Consider the following 14,969-nt stretch of genomic DNA (forward strand, 5'->3'; position numbering starts at 1 on the left):
TGGAGCAGAGGAGATTGAGGGGGGACATGATTGAGGTGTATAAAATTATGAGGGGCATAGATAGGGTAGACAAGAAGGAACTTTTCCCCTTGGTGGAGGGATCATTAAGCAGGGGACATAGATTTATGGTAAGGGGTGGGAGGTTTAGAGGGGATGTGAGGAAGAATGTTTACACCCAGAGGGTGATGGGAATCTGGAACTCACTGCCTGAAAGGGTGGTAGAGGCAGAAAGTCTATTAATATTTAAGAAGTATTTGGATGTTCACTTGCGATGCCATGGCATTCAAGGCTTTGGGCCTAGTGCTGGAAAACAGGATTAGAATAGTTCGGTACTTGTTTGATCGGTGCAGGCTCAATGGGCCGAAGGGCCTTTTTCTGCACTGTAGACCTCTATGACTCTAAGATGGAGATGTGAGGGCATGTATGAGAGAGTGAGTGATGATGTCCCTCGAGCTGGCAGTGAGTGAGATGCCAGTGAATGTGCGATGGTCTTGTGAGTGTGTGAGTTTAGAGTGATAAGATGTTTGACTTACTCAGCGGCACAGATGAGATCATAGACCTATTTTCTCCACTGGATGGCTGACCTCCTGTGCACAGTATTGGCACTGACCACCTCTGCCACCACCTCCCAAGCCAGAATGGTGAGACTTGGTGGGCCTTCTGCATCCAGAACCGCAGTCGAGGACAGCGCAGCAGGCTTTCACAGGGTCCAAAAGGCATCCCAGGGATGCGTCACTGAATCAGAGGGCTGCACTCTTCTTGGCTTTTTGGGCTATGTCTTCATGGAACAATCCTGGCCTAGCAGCATTGAGAACAGTGTGCACGGCTACAGTTTAAATATGGTGCGCGGAGTGAGGAAGTGGTGAGTTAACGGTGAGGCAGGAAAATTGGAGACTGCCTGTCAGCGATCCAGCATGTTTTCCATGAAGGCATAATTTGAGGTGGGAAGGAGACAATGTGGCGTGAAAATCCGTCATTGCATCTGGTGGGTATAGTGTCATTTTTCAGGCCTGCTACCACACTTAGTGCAAATCTACGATGATTCTGCCCATAGTTCATTTTTTCTTGTTTCATGAATGTTTTATTCTTTGTGTTAAAAATACACTAGCAGGCTCCTGTGAATCTGTTCAGTAACTGCCCTCCACAGTTTCTAAAATAAATAAAAGTTAGGATCGATCAAGCCAAGATTCACTTTGGGATTTGACTTTTCCTGTGTTAACATCAGCTGGGATCGTAACAAAGTAGGGGCTTGTCCGGGATTGTAAGAAGGTGGGGTGTCTTGTGGAATCGAAAAGCATTGCATTTAAGTGGAACCTGTGAATCCTTAAACACACGAGTATATGGAGGTACTGGCCATAGGAACAGGATTTGCTGCGTAGTATATTACACTTGTCGAAACTCAAGAATGGCCTTTTTCTAGTAGAAGATGTAACAGTAGATCATTTGAAATCCTTGACTAAGGCTAAACTGAGAGAGTTAGCAGATAAATTGAATGTAGAAAAAAAAGCAGGGTTTATCAGACTATAAGATACGATTAAAGTAATTACCCAGCATTTAGGATTAAAAGAGGTGGAACCTGAAATTGGTATCTCACAGCTAGAGTTAGCAAAAATTCAGTTAAGAATGAAATAAATCCGGGTAGAAAGAGATAGAGAAAAGCAGAAGATTGAATTTGAAAAAAAGGAACTGAAAAGAAATGAATTGGAGAAAAGTGAGAGAGAAAGAGAAATTAGTAAAACTTGAATAAGAAAGAAAGGAGAAAGAAAAAGGGAAAGAAAGACACGGGAATGCAGAATCTTGAGCTTGAGTTTCAAAGTGAGAAAGAAAGAAACATGACTTGAGTTCCAAAGTTTCGAAGAAAGGAAAAAAAATGTAGTTCAGAGTGTGATTTTGATTCCTCTGTGGATTTTGATTGAACTAAAAATTTTTGTTTAGTGCCTAAGTTTACAGAGGATGGCTTTGAGAAAGATATCTCCCTTCATTTGAAAAGATAGCTATGAAGTTAAGTGGCCAAAAGATGCTTGGACTTTAATATTACAAAGTGTCCTGATAGGTACAGCTATGCATGTGTACCCTAATCTGTTAGAAGAGCAATCTGCAGACTATGAGTGGTTAAAAGGGCAATAATCAATGAGCTTGTCCCTGAAGCTTATCAATTAAAGTTTAGGACCATAAGCAAAAAGCCTAATCAGACACTTGTAGAATTTGCAAGAGAGAAGGAAATGCTGTGGGGTCAGTGATTTCAATCACTGAAATTAGAAAAAAACACTTTTGAGAACTTTTGAGGGAAATCATGATTATTGAAGAATTCTGAAATATTATTACAGTAATCATTAAGACTTATTTTGATGAGCGTCAAGTATCAAGGATCTGAAAAATTGGCAGTTTTGGCTGATACCTATGATATCTCACACAGACAGTTAGGTGTGGGGAAAGGGTCATATAGGAATCAACAGGGAAACTGGAAGAATTGGGAGCATGGTGATGGAAAAGATAATAGTTCTAGAGAACAAATAGAAGGATGTTAAAATGATAAAGGAGATAGGCTAGAACCTAAAAGCGATGTAAAGAAAATGTTATGCTTCCATTGTAATAAAACTGGACATACTAAAGCTAATTGCTGGAGATTAAATGGGAGAACCTATTGCAGTAGTTGGAATGCGTAAGGAATCCTGAGAAAAGGTTGTACCAGAACAGGAAGTGGGTATTAAAACCATAGCAGTGGTACAGGTAAAAAATGTTCCCTCAGAACCTACTAGGAAGGGGGATATGGTTCAGGTTAGTCAAGAGAATTCCTCTTTGACTACTGCTAAAGAGAGCCAGGCTACTGGGTGTTCTAGATGTTTTATCTCAAAGGGAGAAGTGTTTCCTTACTCCTCCAACTAAATAAGTAAATGAATTTAAATTTTGAGATATGCTAAGGCAGTTCAGTCATTGATCATGACTGATGATGCAATATGTGTTCCAGGTAGGTTTATGAAGGAAAAAGTACTAATAGGAGATAATCATGGAGTTTAAAAACCCATTCCTTTGTGTAAAGTCAATTTACTGAGTAACTTAGTAAACGGAATTGTGACAGTGGCAATTGTTGCTCTTTCACCTATTGAAATGGTAGATTTTATTCTGGGCAATGGTGGGTGGTATAGTTTTTCCACATTCTGAGATGGAGTGTCACAAATTTTCCTGCAAAAAAAAGATTTGAGGTTACTATCATAATCATATTAAATGGTGGAGCAGGCACGTGGGGCCTAATGGCCTAGTCCTGCTCCTTGTTCATATGAATAAAAGTTCCTTGCTAAAAGTTCCTTGTTCAGCAAAGAACTGATCCAAGTAACCTTACTGCTGTATCAACCTCAGTAATGGACAGAACAAAAGCAACTGAAGTGTCTGCAGAACTGGAAATTAAGAATTTAGAAAGGACTGATTCAGAAAGGACTGAATTCAGAAAGGACTGAAACTGTAAAATGATCTGGAAGGGTCAATGTCCAGTGACACTGATTTACAAGTGCTTGCCAGTGTTGACACACAAGATACAGCAGCTGGAATACAGGCAAGTGGACAATTTGCAAAAGACCATTTAAAACATGCAGAGGAGTGGAATGATATGATATTAATTATGTAAAATCGATGAAGTATTAGAATGAGCCGTAAAACTCCAGAGGTAAGAAGTGATTGATGTTGCTCGAAAAGAATTAAATAACGCCCATTTGAAATGGGATTGGGAGAAACTACTAGATCATAAAATGTTCAAAGATCAAACCAAGTTGGAGTATGAAACACTTTTGTGTGAACATAAAAAATATCTCAATAGTATCTTTGAAAGAGCTAAATGAGGTTTTGATCAGAGGAGAAATGAGTTCTTAGCTCATAAAGATGCCATTTTGACGTTATTATCTTGACATGAGTTTACCACATTTGATTTTGGAAAACGAGCTTGATGATGGACTTAATACCGACAGCTAATGAAAATGACCGGGCTGTGGGCTTAAATGAAACCTTCTTTGCTGAGTTAAGGACTGGGAACAAGAGAAAACATAAACGCATTGAGTTATGATAATTCTATGATATACAAATCCTGCGGGTCTTACTTGTTACACGTATTGACTTTTAATTTGGTTAAACATTTGTAATTGTACAATATGACGTGTAGTTGTGAAACGAGACAAAACGTTTATTTGTGTAACGTAATAAGCTATTTGTTAGAAGTTTCTGATGTTAAATTCTTGTAAAGAAGGTGTAAAGGCCATTTTGAAGAAACCTTCACTGTAGTGAAGCTTTCTTTCTTTTGAGGAAAAAAGACTTACTTTGAGTTAAAATCAGAGTTCTGAGGTGTCGAACGATAGTTCCAGTGGGCCTTGGTGTTTCTGTGTATGCACCGGCTGGCTGTAGGATGGTTGCACATGCGCAGGTCATTTCTTTTCATTCCTGGTGTTTCTGCGCCTGCGTTGGCCGGAGGAAGCTTGCGCCTGTGCAGTTACTGGGTTTTCCTGTGTTCAGGCTGGGAACTCACTCACGCGCAGTTAGACAGTATCTTCCAAACCCACCACCACTAACACCAGGGAGGACAAGGGCAGCAGATAGATGGGAACACCACCACCTGGAAGTTCCCGTCCAAGTCACTCACCATCCTGACTTGGAAATATATCACTGTTCCTTCACTGTCGCTGGGTCAAAATCCTGGAACTCTCTCCCTAACCGCACTGTGGGTGTACCTACACCACATGGACTGCAGCGGCTCAAGAACTCAGCTCACCACCACCTTCTCAACGGCAACTAGGGATGGGCAATAAATGCTGGCACAGCCAGCGAAGCCCACATAGGTTATAACGGGACAATCTGGACGTTGTTAAATTTCGGCTCAGTCTTTGAGGCGAAGAAACCGTTTCCTTTTTAATCTTTTCCACGTGACTATCTCACCCTGTACTTTCCCGCTCTTTCTCACGGCCTTGCGCACGCGCTTTGCGCTAGGCTGGTGCCGTGTCGTGCGACTGCGCGGCCGGCTGGCTGTGTCATGCGGCTGCGCGTGTTTTGAATTGCAGTGACGGTTGCAGCTGTTGTCTCTGCGCTGCCTCTCGCGCAGTCATGGCCGCTCCCGCTGCCCTGCTCATTTTCACCGTTTGCGGCCGACTCTTCAATTCAGTGGAAGCGGCCGGAGTCGAGCCTCAGCCTTTCGTACTGGAAACAAGGCGTTCAACGGATATGTCCGACTTCCACCACTCGACAGCAGGTGAACAGAAGGGGCTTCGATCCCAAACACCGTTCCTGCAGCTCCGGAAAGCGGGGCTCCCGCCATCCAACACCCTCAATCCAAAAACTCGCACCCTCAATCCAAAAAAAATCACCCCCTCAATCCAAAAACTCGCACCCTCAATCCAAAAAAAATCACCCCCTCAATCCAAAAACTCACCCCCTCAATCCAAAAACTCGCACCCTCAATCCAAAAACTCACCCCCTCAATCCAAAAACTCACCCCCTCAATCCAAAAACTCACACCTCAATCCAAAAACTCACCCCCTCAATCCAAAAACTCACCCCCTCAATCCAAAAACTCACCCCTCAATCCAAAAACTCACCCCCTCAATCCAGAAAACTCACCCCCTCAATCCAAAAAACTAACCCCTCAATCCTAAAACTCGCCCCCTCAACCCAAAAAACTCACCCCTCAATTCAAAAACTCACCCCCTCAATCCAAAAACTCACCCCCTCAATCAAAAAACTCTCCCCCCAATCCAAAAACTCAACCCCTAAATCCAAAAACTCACCCCCTCCATCCAAAAAACTCACCCCCTCAATCCAAAAACTCACCCCCTCAATCAAAAAACTCTCCCCCTCAATCCAAAAACTCACCCCCTCAATCCAAAAACTCACCCCCTCAGTCCAAAAAGATCAACCCTTAATCCAAAAGAATCATCCCCTCAAAGGAAATCACCCCCTCAATTGGAAAAATCACCCTCAATCCAAAACAATCACCCCCTCAATCCAAAGAAATCATCACCTCAATGCAAAAAATCACCGTCAATCCTAAAAAATCACACCCTCAATCCAAACAATCATCCCCAAATTCCAAAAATCACCCTCAATCCAAAATGATCACCCCGTCAATCCAATAAATTAACCCTTAGCCCAAAAGAATCACCACCTCAATCCAAAAAAATCACCCTTAATCAAAAAGATCACCCCTCAATCCAATATATCACCCCTCAATCCAAAAGCTTAGACCTCAATCCAAAAGAATCACCCCTCAATCCAAAAAAATCACCCTTAATCAAAAAGATCACCCCTCAATCCAATATATCACCCCTCAATCCAAAAGCTTAGACCTCAATCCAAAAGAATCACCCCTCAATCCAAAAAAATCACCCTTAATCAAAAAGATCACCCCTCAATCCAATATATCACCCCTCAATCCAGAAAATCACACCTCAATGCAAAAGAATCACCCCTCAATCCAAAAAATCACCCCCCCCAATCCAATAATTCACTCCTCAATCCAAAAAAATCACACCTCAATCCAAAAAAATCACACCTCAATCCAAAGGAATCACCCCTCAATCCAAATAATACCCCTCAATCTAAAGTAATCACCCCCTCAATCCAATAAATCGCCACTTAAACCAAATAAATCATCCCCTCAATCCAGAAAATCACCCTAAATCCAAAAAAAATCACCCCCTCAATACAAAAAATCACTCTTAAACCAACAAAGCACCCCTCAATCCAATAAATCACCCCTCAATCCAAAGAAATCACACCTTCAATCCAACAAATCACCCTCAAACCAAAGAAATCACCCCCTTAACCCAGAAAATCACCCTCATTTCAATAAATTCACTTCCTCAATCCCATAAAATCACCCTTAAACCAACAAATCACCCCTCAATCCAATAAATCATTCCTCAATCCAAAAAATATCACCCCCTCAATCCAAAAAATAATCCCCTCAATCCAAAAGAATCACCTCCTCAATCCAAAAAATAACCCCCTCAATCCAAAAAATAACCCTCTCAATCCAAAATAATCACCCCCTCAATCCAAAAAAATCATCAATCCAAAAGGATCACCCCCTCAATCCAAAGAATCATCCTTATTCCAAAAGATCACCCCTCAATCCAAAACATCACCCCTCAAACCAAACAAATCACCCCCTCGGTCCAAAAAAAAACCCTTAATCCAAAAGAATCACCCCCTCAATCTGAAAAAATCACCCCTCAATCCAGAAAATCACCCTCAATCCAAAAGGATCACCTCCTCGATCCAAAAAATCACCCATAGTCAAAAAGATCACCTCTTAATCCAATAAATTACCCCTCAATCCAAAGAAAATCACCCCCTCAGTCCAAAAAGATCAACCCTTAATCCAAAAGAATCGTCCCCTCAATCAAAAGAAATCACCCTCTCAATTGGAAAAATCACCCTCAATCCAAAACAATCACCCCCTCAATCCAAAAAAAATCACCCATTCAATCCAAAAGAATCACCCTCAAACCAAAGAAATCACCTCCTTAATCCAGAAAATCACCCTCAATTCAATAAATTCACCCCCTCAATCCAGAAAGTCACCCTTAAACAAACAAATCATCCCTCAATCCAATAAATCACCCCGAATCCAAAAGATATCACCCCCTCAATCCACAAAAATCACACCTTAATCCAAATAATCACCCCCTCAATGCAAATAAATCACCCCTCAATCCAAAAGAATCACCCCTTCAATCCAACAAATCACCCTCAAACCAAAGAAATCACCTTAATCCATAAAATCACCCTCAATTCAATAAATTCACCCCTCATTCCAGAAAATCACCCTTAAACCAACAAATCATCCCTCAATCCAAAATCTATCACCCACTCAATCCAGCAAATAACCTCCACAATCCAAAAGAATCACCCCCTCAATTCACTCCCTCACCCCCTCAGTCCAAAAAGATCAACCCTTAATCCAAAAGAATCATCCCCTCAAAGGAAATCACCCCCTCAATCGGAAAAATCACCCTCAATCCAAAACAATCACCCCCTCAATGCAAAAGAATCACCCCCTCAATCCAAAGAAATCATCACCTCAATGCAAAAAATCACCGTCAATCCTAAAAAATCACACCCTCAATCCAAAAAATCATCCCCAAATTCCAAAAATCACCCTCAATCCAAAATGATCACCCCGTCAATCCAATAAATTAACCCTTAGCCCAAAAGAATCACCACCTCAATCCAAAAAAATCACCCTTAATCAAAAAGATCACCCCTCAATCCAATATATCACCCCTCAATCCAAAAGCTTAGACCTCAATCCAAAAGAATCACCCCTCAATCCAAAAAAATCACCCTTAATCAAAAAGATCACCCCTCAATCCAATATATCACCCCTCAATCCAGAAAATCACACCTCAATGCAAAAGAATCACCCCTCAATCCAAAAAATCACCCCCCCCAAATCCAATAATTCACTCCTCAATCCAAAAAAATCACACCTCAATCCAAAAAAATCACACCTCAATCCAAAGGAATCACCCCTCAATCCAAATAATACCCCTCAATCTAAAGTAATCATCCCCTCAATCCAATAAATCGCCACTTAAACCAAATAAATCATCCCCTCAATCCAGAAAATCACCCTAAATCCAAAGAAAATCACCCCCTCAATACAAAAAATCACTCTTAAACCAACAAAGCACCCCTCAATCCAATAAATCACCCCTCAATCCAAAGAAATCACGCCTTCAATCCAACAAATCACCCTCAAACCAAAGAAATCACCCCCTTAACCCAGAAAATCACCCTCATTTCAATAAATTCACTTCCTCAATCCCATAAAATCACCCTTAAACCAACAAATCACCCCTCAATCCAATAAATCATTCCTCAATCCAAAAAATATCACCCCCTCAATCCAAAAAATAATCCCCTCAATCCAAAAGAATCACCTCCTCAATCCAAAAAATAACCCCCTCAATCCAAAAAATAACCCTCTCAATCCAAAATAATCACCCCCTCAATCCAAAAAAATCATCAATCCAAAAGGATCACCCCCTCAATCCAAAGAATCATCCTTATTCCAAAAGATCACCCCTCAATCCAAAACATCACCCCTCAAACCAAACAAATCACCCCCTCGGTCCAAAAAAACAACCCTTAATCCAAAAGAATCACCCCCTCAATCTGAAAAAATCACCCCTCAATCCAGAAAATCACCCTCAATCCAAAAGGATCACCTCCTCGATCCAAAAAATCACCCATAGTCAAAAAGATCACCTCTTAATCCAATAAATTACCCCTCAATCCAAAGAAAATCACCCCCTCAGTCCAAAAAGATCAACCCTTAATCCAAAAGAATCGTCCCCTCAATCAAAAGAAATCACCCTCTCAATTGGAAAAATCACCCTCAATCCAAAACAATCACCCCCTCAATCCAAAAAAATCACCCATTCAATCCAAAAGAATCACCCTCAAACCAAAGAAATCACCTCCTTAATCCAGAAAATCACCCTCAATTCAATAAATTCACCCCCTCAATCCAGAAAGTCACCCTTAAACAAACAAATCATCCCTCAATCCAATAAATCACCCCGAATCCAAAAGATATCACCCCCTCAATCCACAAAAATCACACCTTAATCCAAATAATCACCCCCTCAATGCAAATAAATCACCCCTCAATCCAAAAGAATCACCCCTTCAATCCAACAAATCACCCTCAAACCAAAGAAATCACCTTAATCCATAAAATCACCCTCAATTCAATAAATTCACCCCTCTTCCAGAAAATCACCCTTAAACCAACAAATCATCCCTCAATCCAAAATCTATCACCCACTCAATCCAGCAAATAACCTCCACAATCCAAAAGAATCACCCCCTCAATTCACTCCCTCACCCCCTCAGTCCAAAAAGATCAACCCTTAATCCAAAAGAATCACCCCCTCAATTCACTCCCTCAATCCAAAAAATCACCATTAAACCAAAGAAATCACCTCCTGAATCCAACAAATCACCCTCAAACCAAAGAAATCACCTTAATCCAGAAAATCACCCTCAATTCAATAAATTCACCCCCTCAATCCAGAAAATCACCTTTATACCAACAAATCACCCCTCAATCCAAAAAACTCATCGCTTAATCCAAAAACTCGCCCCCTCAATCCAAAAAACTCACCCCTCAATACAAAAACTCACCCCCTCAATCCAAAAACTCATCCCCTCCATCCAAAAACATCACCCCCTCAATCCAAAAACTCACCCCCTCAATCCAAAAGGATCACCCTCAATCCAAACAAATCAGCCCCTCGGTCCAGAAAAACAACCCTTAATCCAAAAGAATCATCCCCTCAAAGGAAATCACTCCCACAATCGGAAAAATCACCCTCAATCCAAAACAATCACCCCCTCAATCCAAAAAATCACCCCACAATCCAAAAGAATCACCCCCTCAATCCAAAGAAATCATCACCTCAATCCAAAAAATCACCGTCAATCCTAAAAAATCACACCCTCAATCCAAAAAATCATCCCCAAATTCCAAAAATCACCCTCATTCCAAAATGATCACCCCCTCAACCCAATAAATTAACCCTTAGCCCAAAAGAATCACCACCTCAATCTGAAACAATCACCCCTCAATCCAGAAAGTCACACTTGATCAAAAAGATCACCCCTCAATCCAATATATCACCCCTCAATCCAAAAAATCACCCCCCCCAAATCCAAAAATTCACTCCTCAATCCAAAAAATCACACCTCAATCCAAAAAAATCACACCTCAATCCAATGGAATCACCCCTCAATCCAATGGAATCACCCCTCAATCCAAATAACACCCCTCAATCTAAAGTAATCACCCCCTCAATCCAATAAATCACCACTCAAACCAAATAAATCACCCCCTCAATCCAGAAAATCACCCTAAATCCAAAGAAAATCACCCCCTCAATCCAAAAAATCACTCTTAAACCAACAAAGCACCCACCAATCCAATAAATCACCCCTCAATCCAATGAAATCACGCCTTCAATCCAACAAATCACCCTCAAACCAAAGAAATCACCCCCTTAACCCAGAAAATCACCCTCATTTCAATAAATTCACTTCCTCGATCCAATAAAAACACCCTTAAACCAACAAATCACCCCTCAATCCAATAAATCACTCCTCAATCCAAAAAATTTCACCCCCTCAATCCAAAAAATAATCCCCTCAATCCAAAAGAATCACCCCTTCAATCCAACAAATCACCCTCAAACCAAAGAAATCACCTTAATCCATAAAATCACCCTCAATTCAATAAATTCACCCCTCATTCCAGAAAATCACCCTTAAACCAACAAATCATCCCTCAATCCAAAATCTATCACCCACTCAATCCAGCAAATAACCCCCACAATCCAAAAGAATCACCCCCTCAATTCAAAAGAATCACTCCCTCCATCCAAAAAATCACCATTAAACCAAAGAAATCACCTCCTGAATCCAACAAATCACCCTCAAACCAAAGAAATCACCCCCTCAATCCAGAAAATCACCCTTAAACCAACAAATCACCCCTCAATCCAAAAAACTCATCGCTTAATCCAAAAACTCGCCCCCTCAATCCAAAAAACTCACCCCTCAATCCAAAAACTCACCCCCTCAATCCAAAAACTCACCCCCTCCATCAAAAAACTCTCCCCCTCAATCCAAATACTAACCCCTTCAATCCAAAAACTCACCCCCTCCATCCAAAAAACTCACATCCTCCATCCAAAAACTCACTCCCTCAATCCAAAAAACTCACCCGCTCAATCCAAAAAATCACCCCCTCCATCCAAAAAAATCACCCCCTCAATCCAAAAAACCTACCCCCTCCATTCAAAAAATCACTCCTCAATCCAAATAATACCCCTCAATCTAAAGTAATCACCCCCTCAATCCAATAAATTACCCTCAAACCAAATAAATCACCCCCTCAATCCAATAAATCACCCTCAAACCAAATAAATCACCCCCTTAGCCCAGAAAATCACCCTCAATTCAATAAATTCACTTCCTCAATCCAATAAAATCACCCTTAAACCAACAAATCACCCGTCAATCCAATAAATCATCCCTCAATCCAAAAAATATCACCCCCTCAATCCAAAAAATAACCCCCTCAATCCAAAAAATAGTCCCCTCAATCCAAGAGAATCACTCCCTCAATCCAAAGAAATCACCCCCTCAATCCAAAAGAATCACTCCCTCAATCCAAAGAAATCATCCCCTCAATCCAAAAAATCACCATCAATCCTAAAAAATCACCCCCTCAATCTAAAAAAAATCATCGTCAATCCTAAAAAATCATTCCCAAATTCCAAAATATCACCCTCAATCCAAAAGGATCACCTCCTCAATCCAAACAAATCAGCCCCTCGGTCCAGAAAAACAACCCTTAATCCAAAAGAATCATCCCCTCAAAGGAAATCACCCACACAATCGGAAAAATCACCCTCAATCCAAAACAATCACCCCCTCAATCCAAAAAATCACCCCACAATCCAAAAGAATCACCCCTCAATGCAAAAGAATCACCCCCTCAATGCAAAGAAATCATCACCTCAATCCAAAAAATCACCGTCAATCCTAAAAAATCACACCCTCAATCCAAACAATCATCCCCAAATTCCAAAAATCACCCTCATTCCAAAATGATCACCCCCTCAATCCAATAAATTAACCCTTAGCCCAAAAGAATCACCACCTCAATCTGAAACAATCACCCCTCAATCCAGAAAATCACACTTGATCAAAAAGACCACCCCTCAATCCAACATATCACCCCTCAATCCAAAAAATTACACCTCAATCCAAAAGAATCACCCCTCAATCCAAAAAAATCACCCTTAATCAAAAAGATCACCCCTCAATCCAAAAAATCACCCCCCCAAATCCAAAAATTCACTCCTCAATCCAAAAAATCACACCTCAATCCAAAAAAATCACACCTCAATCCAAAGGAACCACCCCTCAATCCAAATAACACACCGCAATCTAAAGTAATCACTCCCTCAATCCAATAAATCGCCACTCAAACCAAATAAATCACCCCCTAAATCCAGAAAATCACCCTAAATCCAAAGAAAATCACCCCCTCAATCCAAAAAATCACTCTTAAACCAACAAAGCACCCCTCAATCCAATAGATCACCCCTCAAACCAAAGAAATCACCCCTTAACCCTGAAAATCACCCTCATTTCAATAAATTCACTTCCTCAATCCAATAAAATCACCCTTTAACCAACAAATCACCCTCAATCCAATAAATCATTCCTCAATCCAAAAAATATCACCCCCTCAATCCAAAAAATAATCCCCTCAATCCAAAAGGATCACCCTCTCAATCCAAAGAATCATCCTTATTCCAAAAGATCACCCCTCAAACCAAACAAATCACCCCCTCGGTCCAAAAAAACAACCCTTAATCCAAAAGAATCACCCCCTCAATCTGAAAAAATCACCCCTCAATCCAGAAAATCACCCTCAATCCAAAAGGATCACCTCCTCGATCCAAAAAATCACCCTTAATCAAAAAGATCACCCCTTAATCCAATAAATCACCCCTCAATCCAAAGATATCACCCCCTCAATCCACAAAAATCACACCTCAATCCAAATAATCACCCCCTCAATGCAAATAAATCACCCCAATCCAAAAAAATCACACCTTCAATCCAACAAATCACCCTCAAACCAAAGAAATCACCTTAATCCATAAAATGCCCTCAATTCAATAAATTCACCCCCTCAATCCAGAAAATCACCCTTAAACCAACAAATCATCCCTCAATCCAAAGTCTATCACCCCCTCAATCCAGCAAATAACCCCCACAATCCAAAAGAATCACCCCCTCAATTCAAAAGAATCACTCCCTCAATCCAAAAAATCACCATTAAACCAAAGAAATCACCTCCTCAATCCAACAAATCACCCTCAAACCAAAGAAATCACCTCCTTAATTCAGAAAATCACGCTCAATTCAATAAATTTACCCCCTCAATCCAGAAAATCACCCTTAAATCAACAAATCACCCCTCAATCCATAAAACTCATTGCTCAATCCACAAACTCGCCCCCTCAATCCAAAAAATTCACTCCTCAATCCAAAAACTCACCCCCTCCATCCAAAAACATCACCCCCTCAATCCAAAAACTAACGCCTTCAATCCAAAAACTCACCCCCTCAATCCAAAAACTCTCCCCCTCAATCCAAAAACTCACCCCCTCAATCCAAAAACTCACCCCCTCCATCCATAAAACTCACCTCCTCCATCCAAAAACTCACTCCCTCAATCCAAAAAACTCACCCCCTCAATCCAAAAAATCACCCCCTCCATCCAAAAAATCACTCCCTCAATCCAAAAAACCTACCCCCTCCATCCAAAAAATCACTCCTCAATCCAAATAATACCCCTCAATCTAAAGTAATCACCCCCTCAATCCAATAAATTACCCTCAAACCAAATAAATCACCCCCTCAATCCAATAAATCACCCTCAAACCAAATAAATCACCCCCTTAACCCAGAAAATCACCCTCAATTCAATAAATGCACTTCCTCAATCCAATAAAATCACCCTTAAACCAACAAATCACCCCTCAATCCAATAAATCATCCCTCAATCCAAAAAATATCACCCCCTCAATCCAAAAAATAACCCCCTCAATCCAAAAAATAGTCCCCTCAATCCAAAAGAATCACTCCCTCAATCCAAAGAAATCATCCCCTCAATCCAAAAAATCACCATCAATCCTAAAAAATCACCCCCTCAATCCAAAAAAATCATCGTCAATCCTAAAAAATCATCCCCAAATTCCAAAAAATCACCCGCAATCCAAAAGGATCACCCTCAATCCAAACAAATCAGCCCCTCCGTCCAGAAAAACAACCCTTAATCGAAAAGAATCACCCCCTCAATCTGAAAAAATCACCCCTCAATCCATAAAATCACCCTCAATCCAAAA

The sequence above is a fragment of the Cetorhinus maximus genome, chromosome 1 (genome assembly GCF_964194155.1).
Source record: "Cetorhinus maximus chromosome 1, sCetMax3.hap1.1, whole genome shotgun sequence".
Taxonomy (NCBI): Eukaryota; Metazoa; Chordata; class Chondrichthyes; order Lamniformes; family Cetorhinidae; genus Cetorhinus; species Cetorhinus maximus.